Raw genomic sequence first — 6,717 nt, 5'->3', positions numbered from 1 at the left:
AATATGAATAGTATGTTTATGCACCAATCTTTCATATTATAGCAAATAAATTAATTTGAACTGCAATTTATAAGTTTTTTATGTCTTTCTTTAATTTTAGTGTGATTTTCTATATCATTTTAAACTTTGAAAACATGGTCATCTTCAGGGACTGTTGCCATGGAAACGAACTCATGTACATATATCAAAATTGTTGTTTTTTGATCAAGGAACTTGTCCTCTATCTGTTGATACCCATTTTGTAATTTTCCAATTACTTTTTTGTCAGGTTCACATATCCTTATAAATTAGCTTCTCTTCGAACAGCAAAACCATAATTGGCCATATTTATACACAGCATCAAATCATGCTATCCTCCCTTGGGGCTGAGGTGGGGTCTCAAGGAGGGAACAAATTTTGAAAAAGAAATAAACGGAAAAATCTAGAATAACATTCCTCTCAAAAACTATAAGCAGTGACTGATATATGCACATGTATTTGGAGGAATTAATATGACTTTCATAGATTTGCTGTTCTTAGGAAGATTTTTAATGATTTATCCCATGTATTCTAATCTTTAACTTCAATTAGGGTTCCTCTTAAATGTAAAGAACTTGAGAAGGTTTCCATATCAATAAGTCTAATAATTGCTTAACTCTTAAAAATTCTCAAAAAGAATTTTTTCACGCCCCTTTCCAGGAAAAAAGGAAACGGGGTGGGTATTTTTAATGACATATTTTTATCTTTTCAATGATAAACTGATGTCTACTCAGGTGAATGGTGTGGCCTGTGTGTCTCCTGTTTTCTATACATTCTCAGTAAATCTTGGATTGTCCGTTAAACCTACCACCAGGGCCTATGAGCTGAATCAATTAGAATCAGCACTATGTCATGAAGTTTATAAATTTCCTTTTTTCAACCTCAAAAATTCCAGAGGACTTGTGGAAATGCCAATACAAATACAGGCACACACCATGGATGATCAGTAAAGCTTACATGTCAGCTAATGAGCTTAAAATGGCCTTTTTTGAAAGAATTCCAAGAAAAAAAAAACTCATATTACAAGTAATATTTTATTCAATCAAAATTTAACAGTTATGAGTGCATGTACTGAGATAAAATTACCAATACTTAATGTTTTAATCTAAGGTGAAAATTAAAGTTTGATACAGTTTGTACTTGAGCACTGTTGAGTGCTGTTTGTGAAGTCCATTACGAGCAGATAATATGTACTTGAGTACCGATTCCATTAAGGACTCCATCCTTGCTTGATAGTCGCTCCATCCTCGCCTGATAGTCCGGTAACACAAGTGGCTGGTTTTTCTTGTGGAAAGAACATTGTAGGCGACTGAAAAGGATCCTTCCAACAAGTGTCAGCAATCTGAATTATGTCATCATCCCTCTATAAAACATAAATAATCAGAGATTATATTACAGAGCTAAACTAATAATCTAGAAGTGTGCATCCCAAGATCACTCTTCAGGAAAATCTAGATGCAAGCCTCATAATGTGCAACTTTAGATGTATCATCCATGAAAGTTTAATCATCATAGGCCTCATGGTTACTTGGGACAGCATTATGTTATTATAGTCAATGAAAAACTTGCATTTTATACTACAACTTTTGTTAATAAATGTTCTTTTTTTTCATTTTTTGGTTTTTTTTTAAAAATAGTGTCAGGATCAAGGTGCCATTCCCTTAGTATGGGGAAAATTGGTAACTGATGTCTTTGGTGTCTCTTAAAAAGATTTCAATATCCGGGATTATCCCTCATAATGAAACAATGAAGAAAACATATGGTACATACAAACAAAAATGTTCCCAGCACTTAAATAACTAAGTATTCTAGTGTAAAGTAATTAAATTTTGTAATTATTCACTATTAAATGTACATATTTTTGATAAGTTTACAAAATTACTAACTGTAAATTGTATTTGTATGCAAATATACATAGATGTATATCAATAATACATTTAGAATTTAGTTTTATAAGTTTAATAATTCCTGCTACTGGCAATTTCAGTCCCCCTAGTAGTGCTGCTGAAGGGGACCCCAAGGACTAAGCCAATCTATGTGATATCCCCTTTAAACAGCAATGGGAATGTGTTTTCATATACTCTTCTTTTCTTCTGAATGTAAAATTAATATTTCAACTTTTTCAATTGCTCTGTTATAGATATTTAAAAAAACACCATTATTAACATAATGTTGTTTAAACAAAACAATATAAATTAATTATCATTACTTATGTACATTTTTTGGATTAAATTATTATGTGTTTAATTATCATATGATCATCCTGCAAGGTGATGTAGAATAAACATATGTTATATTATTGTATTTAGAAGAATTAAAAAAAAAATTAAGATTGGGACTACTCAAAATTGAAAAAAGTACTTCTAGTATTGAATCAAAATTTTGTGTTGAGATCTAGTGGATTTAATTTTCAATAAAAAAGGAAAAAAAATAACAAAATGAAGGCCCTCTGTTTCACATTGCAGGTTGTTTCCGAGTTCCCTGATATCGTCTTTATGCCTAATAACTTTGACAATGATATGCATGGGAAAATCATTATAAAACTAAAACTTATCATCATTATACGCCATGCCAAAAATCCAGCTACAGGTGTATTCCACAATTAACTTTTAAATTTCCTAGCTACCCTTGATTTTTAAATGACTGAACCCAATTTTTTACCGTTTCCATCAGCCTTGAATGTTTGAATTGCCCTTTGTTAGGAACAATATTGGGAATAAATTTCACAAACTGCACACCACTGCAGAGGCATGGATCTTGCTGAGTTTGGGTTCTGTATCAGAGTTTGATTTTGAGTTTCACTAAGTACATTCATAGTCTTCACGATAGGAAGCCAAAATAAAATTTTGATTTAGGTGTTTGTTCTTTTTATATCAATAATGTCACAAATGATTGAATCAAGAACGCATATACATGTATATTGCACTTTAAGTAACAGTGCTGAAATTGACTGTTTTTAGTTCTAGATCTTTACTAAAATTTTTGATACAAGTAATTTTTTGGATCAGGACATCTTTAAAGAAAATGTTTGGTTGCCCTCTCCTGACTCAGGGTAAAAATATAGGGTCAGTAGGTAGATGGGAAAATCTCTTTTAAAAGAAATTCAACATATTTGTTCATAGAATAAGAGGAATAAATAGAACATGAGATGTTTGTAAAACACTTATGCCTCCCTTTTCTAAATTGAATTTTTTCCAAGTCCAAGGGGGAAAACTCTAAAAAAAAAATTTAATTGGCATAATCGTAACCAAATCAGAACTTAATTGACCTAGATCATATTTGCCAACCTTTGCCATAAAAAAAATCTGGTCATGACCAGATTTGGAAAGTAAAAAATCTGGTCATAACGCGTAACACCATTCACAACATGATTAAATTACATATATACAAGTATTTGTTTATAAAGAATCTTTTATTTAAAAAAGGCTTTAACTTACAATGACAAAAAATTAATATATATTAAATTTTCATGTTAAAAAAGTGCATTCAAGGTTTCAATATTCAGTAATGACACGATTTAAGTGTACTTTTTTTTTTTTTAAAAGGAAGTCAACTTTGTGTTAAATTTGAAAATGTTCCAGTCGTGGGTTTGAAGTTTTTTTTTCTCTCTCTCTTAATAACAATGTAATTTAATTAACAAGTGCATGTCTTAAATGTACAGTCAGGCCTACAACATCTTAGCTCCCTTTTTTCATAGTATTAAAGTTGTTTTCCAAGATTCAAAGTTTAACTGATATATACATAATTAAATAGTCACCCGCGTGGCGCAGTGGTTAGAGCCTCTGCTCTAGAGTCGCGAAGTAAGGAGTCAATCCTTGCCTCGCAGGTTTAAATCCCACTTAGGGACATTGAGACCGGTCCTTTGGATGAGACCATATAAACCGAGGCCCCATGTTGCAGTAGGTGCTGGCACGAAAAAGATCCCTCACTGCTCAAAGGCCCTGAGTGCCGAGCATAGGAAAAATTTGTATCCCTCCGACAGCAAGTGGTGGCGTCTCCATATGAGTGAAAAAATCTCGAGAGGGACATTAAACAACATACATCAATCAATCATAATTAAATATTCTCTTTTTCTTGCCTATCTTGGTTCATTCTGTTCCTGTTGGTTTTGATACAATCTACTTCTATCGGAAGTCATTTTAAATTGACTTCAAACTTTGATTTGTCAAGACAACTCCCTATAAATTGTTTACACCTGCACTAAAAATTTACTGGTAAATGGCCTACTGAGCATAGTCATCGGAATTCTTTATGTATATCCAAGCTTGGGTTGTAACTGACAGTTAAAAGTGCAACATAATAAACGAACCAAATCCGGAATTCTGTACTCTGTAGAAGCCATTTTGCATTGAGCTAAAAAAGAGTACTGATGTGAAGAGACAATATTCTTTACCTGAAACAGTAGTGCAGAATGAAATATGTCCATGGGAATGTTTGCGCTGAGTTGCCTGTTCTATGGAACATTGGTGGAACATTGGTGAAAGCATCTCTTGTACAATGATGCAGTCTTTCTGAAAGAAAATAACTGGACATGTTTCAAATGAACAGTAAGGGCAGGGCAGACTAGAGTAATTGTAATGCCTTCTTATCATAACACACTAAAGAAAAAAATAATTCATGTACAATATCATCATTTTCTAAGCATTTGAAATTTGGGAAAACTCTATTCACATTATTATACAACTTAATTACATGTAAGAATTTGAATGTAGACCTCAAATTATCCAATTAAACAAAACTCAAACTATCAACTCCCCCCCCCCCCCCCCTTAACTACTCTACAATACACCTAAAGAGATGGGAATCAGGACAAATGGTGTAACAAACTCTAAACACTTACCCAAAACCTAACTTATCACCTGACAGACCCAAAACCCTATTAACCATTAATGATGGGAAGATGCTTAGAGCAAATGACTAAAATTTACTAAATATGAACATTTAACCTAAAACCTACACTATCAGCTATTAGAACCCCAGACCATTTTAACCCATGTAAAGGGAGAGAAAGGGGGACATACAACAACCTAAAACATGACAACCCTCCCCAATCTAATCTCAAAATATCCAATTTAACCAAAAACTATCATCTTTATGGACCCCACTCCCATTTAACCACCAATAATGGGGAAATACCTTAAATAAACAAGACTCTAAAACCCCAGACCCCCACAACCAGTCAATGAAATGACTTAAACACAAATAGGGGATAAGCTATTCTAGAAAGCTGACTGCACACACCGAAAAAGCACAGCCTTCTAGATAATACGGGGCCTAAACTGTACCTAACGAGCGCAATCCCTGGGGACAGAAACAATGGCAGAAAGGACAGAGATACTCTAAACCCCCAGAACCTCACCTCCCCCTCGCCCTTAGCCCCCCCCCCCCCCCTCCAAAATACACCTATGTTGATGGGAATATGAACATTTAACCTAAAACCTACACTATCAGCTATTAGAACCCCAGACCATTTTAACCCATGTAAAGGGAGAGAAAGTGGGAATACAAGAACCTGAAACATGACGACCCTGCCCTACCTAAATCTCAAAATATTCAATTTAACCAAAAACTATCATCTTTATGGACCCCCTCCCTTTTAACCACTAATAATGGGGAAATACAAGGAAATACTTTAAATAAACAAGACTCTAAAACCCCAATGGAACCCCCAGAACCAGTCAATGAAATGACTTTAACACAGATAAGGGATAAACATTTTCTAGAAAGCTGACTGCACACACCGAAAAAGCACAGCCTTCTAGATAATACGGGGCCTAAACTGTACCTAACGAGCCCAATCCCTGGGGACAGAAACAATGGCAGAAAGGACATAGATACTCTAAACCCCCAGAACCTCACCTCCCCCTCACCCTTAGCCCCCCCCCCCCCTCCAAAATACACCTATGTTGATGGGAATATGAACATTTAACCTAAAACCTACACTATCAGTTATTAGAACCCCAGACCATTTTAACCCATGTAAAGGGAGAGAAAGTGGGAATACAAGAACCTGAAACATGACAACCCTACCCTACCTAAATCTCAAAATATCTATACACCTGGGAGATAAGGAGAAATACTGACAAAACCTCTAACACTTAACCTAAAACCTAACCTATCACTTAACTGGAGCCCCTCCCTTTTAACCATAAATAATGGGCAGATAATGAAATAAACTCAAAATCTAAACCCCACAAGGAAAGAAAGGACAAAGATACTACACTCCCCCCTTAAGCCCCCCTCCCACTACAATACACCTAAAAAGATGGGAAAATGATGTTACAACACTACTGAATTAAATATCCCCTTAGATTCCAAAAAATCCCCTGTTGTCCCCCTGTCAGTCCCTGACATTTTCCTGTCTCTCCCTGACTTTCTCCTATGATCCCCTGTCGTTGTCCCTGCTCTCCCTGTCCAGTCCCTGTCGTCCCCTGTCGTTGTCCCTGCCCTCCCTGTCTACTCCCTGTCGTCCCCTGACATATTCTGATCTCCCTGTCCAGTCCCTGTCGTCCCCTGTCGTTGTCCCTGCCTTCCCTGTCTACTCCCTGTCGTCCCCTGACATTTATTTTGGCCAAGAAAAGGAGTTTAAAAAATATTTTTGTTGCATTTAAGAGTGAAAAATAATATAGTCTTGAAAACTTTAAGTTTTTTTTTTGAAAATATAGACTTAGTAAAAAGTTAACTCATTTTTAAATGCCT

At 35.1% G+C, this 6,717-nt stretch overlaps 1 long non-coding RNA gene across 1 annotated transcript; it reads right to left on the bottom strand.

Annotated features, from left to right (window-relative positions):
- Positions 1–1,033: 1,033 nt before the first annotated feature.
- Positions 1,034–4,490, bottom strand: LOC134260521 (uncharacterized). The gene is made up of 2 exons (XR_009990559.1): positions 4,412–4,490; positions 1,034–1,381 (listed from the first exon to the last, which is right to left on the bottom strand). It is a non-coding gene; the product is annotated as an uncharacterized LOC134260521 (long non-coding RNA).
- Between the last annotated feature and the right edge of the window lie 2,227 nt (positions 4,491–6,717).

Source organism: Saccostrea cucullata, unplaced genomic scaffold, assembly GCF_032062105.1.
Source record: "Saccostrea cucullata isolate Sc308-1 unplaced genomic scaffold, CSIRO_AGI_Scuc_v1 ctg15244, whole genome shotgun sequence".
In the NCBI taxonomy this organism is placed as follows: domain Eukaryota; kingdom Metazoa; phylum Mollusca; class Bivalvia; order Ostreida; family Ostreidae; genus Saccostrea; species Saccostrea cuccullata.
The sequence above is the reverse complement of the archived record's forward strand: the minus strand, read 5'-3'. Positions and strand labels throughout refer to the sequence as shown.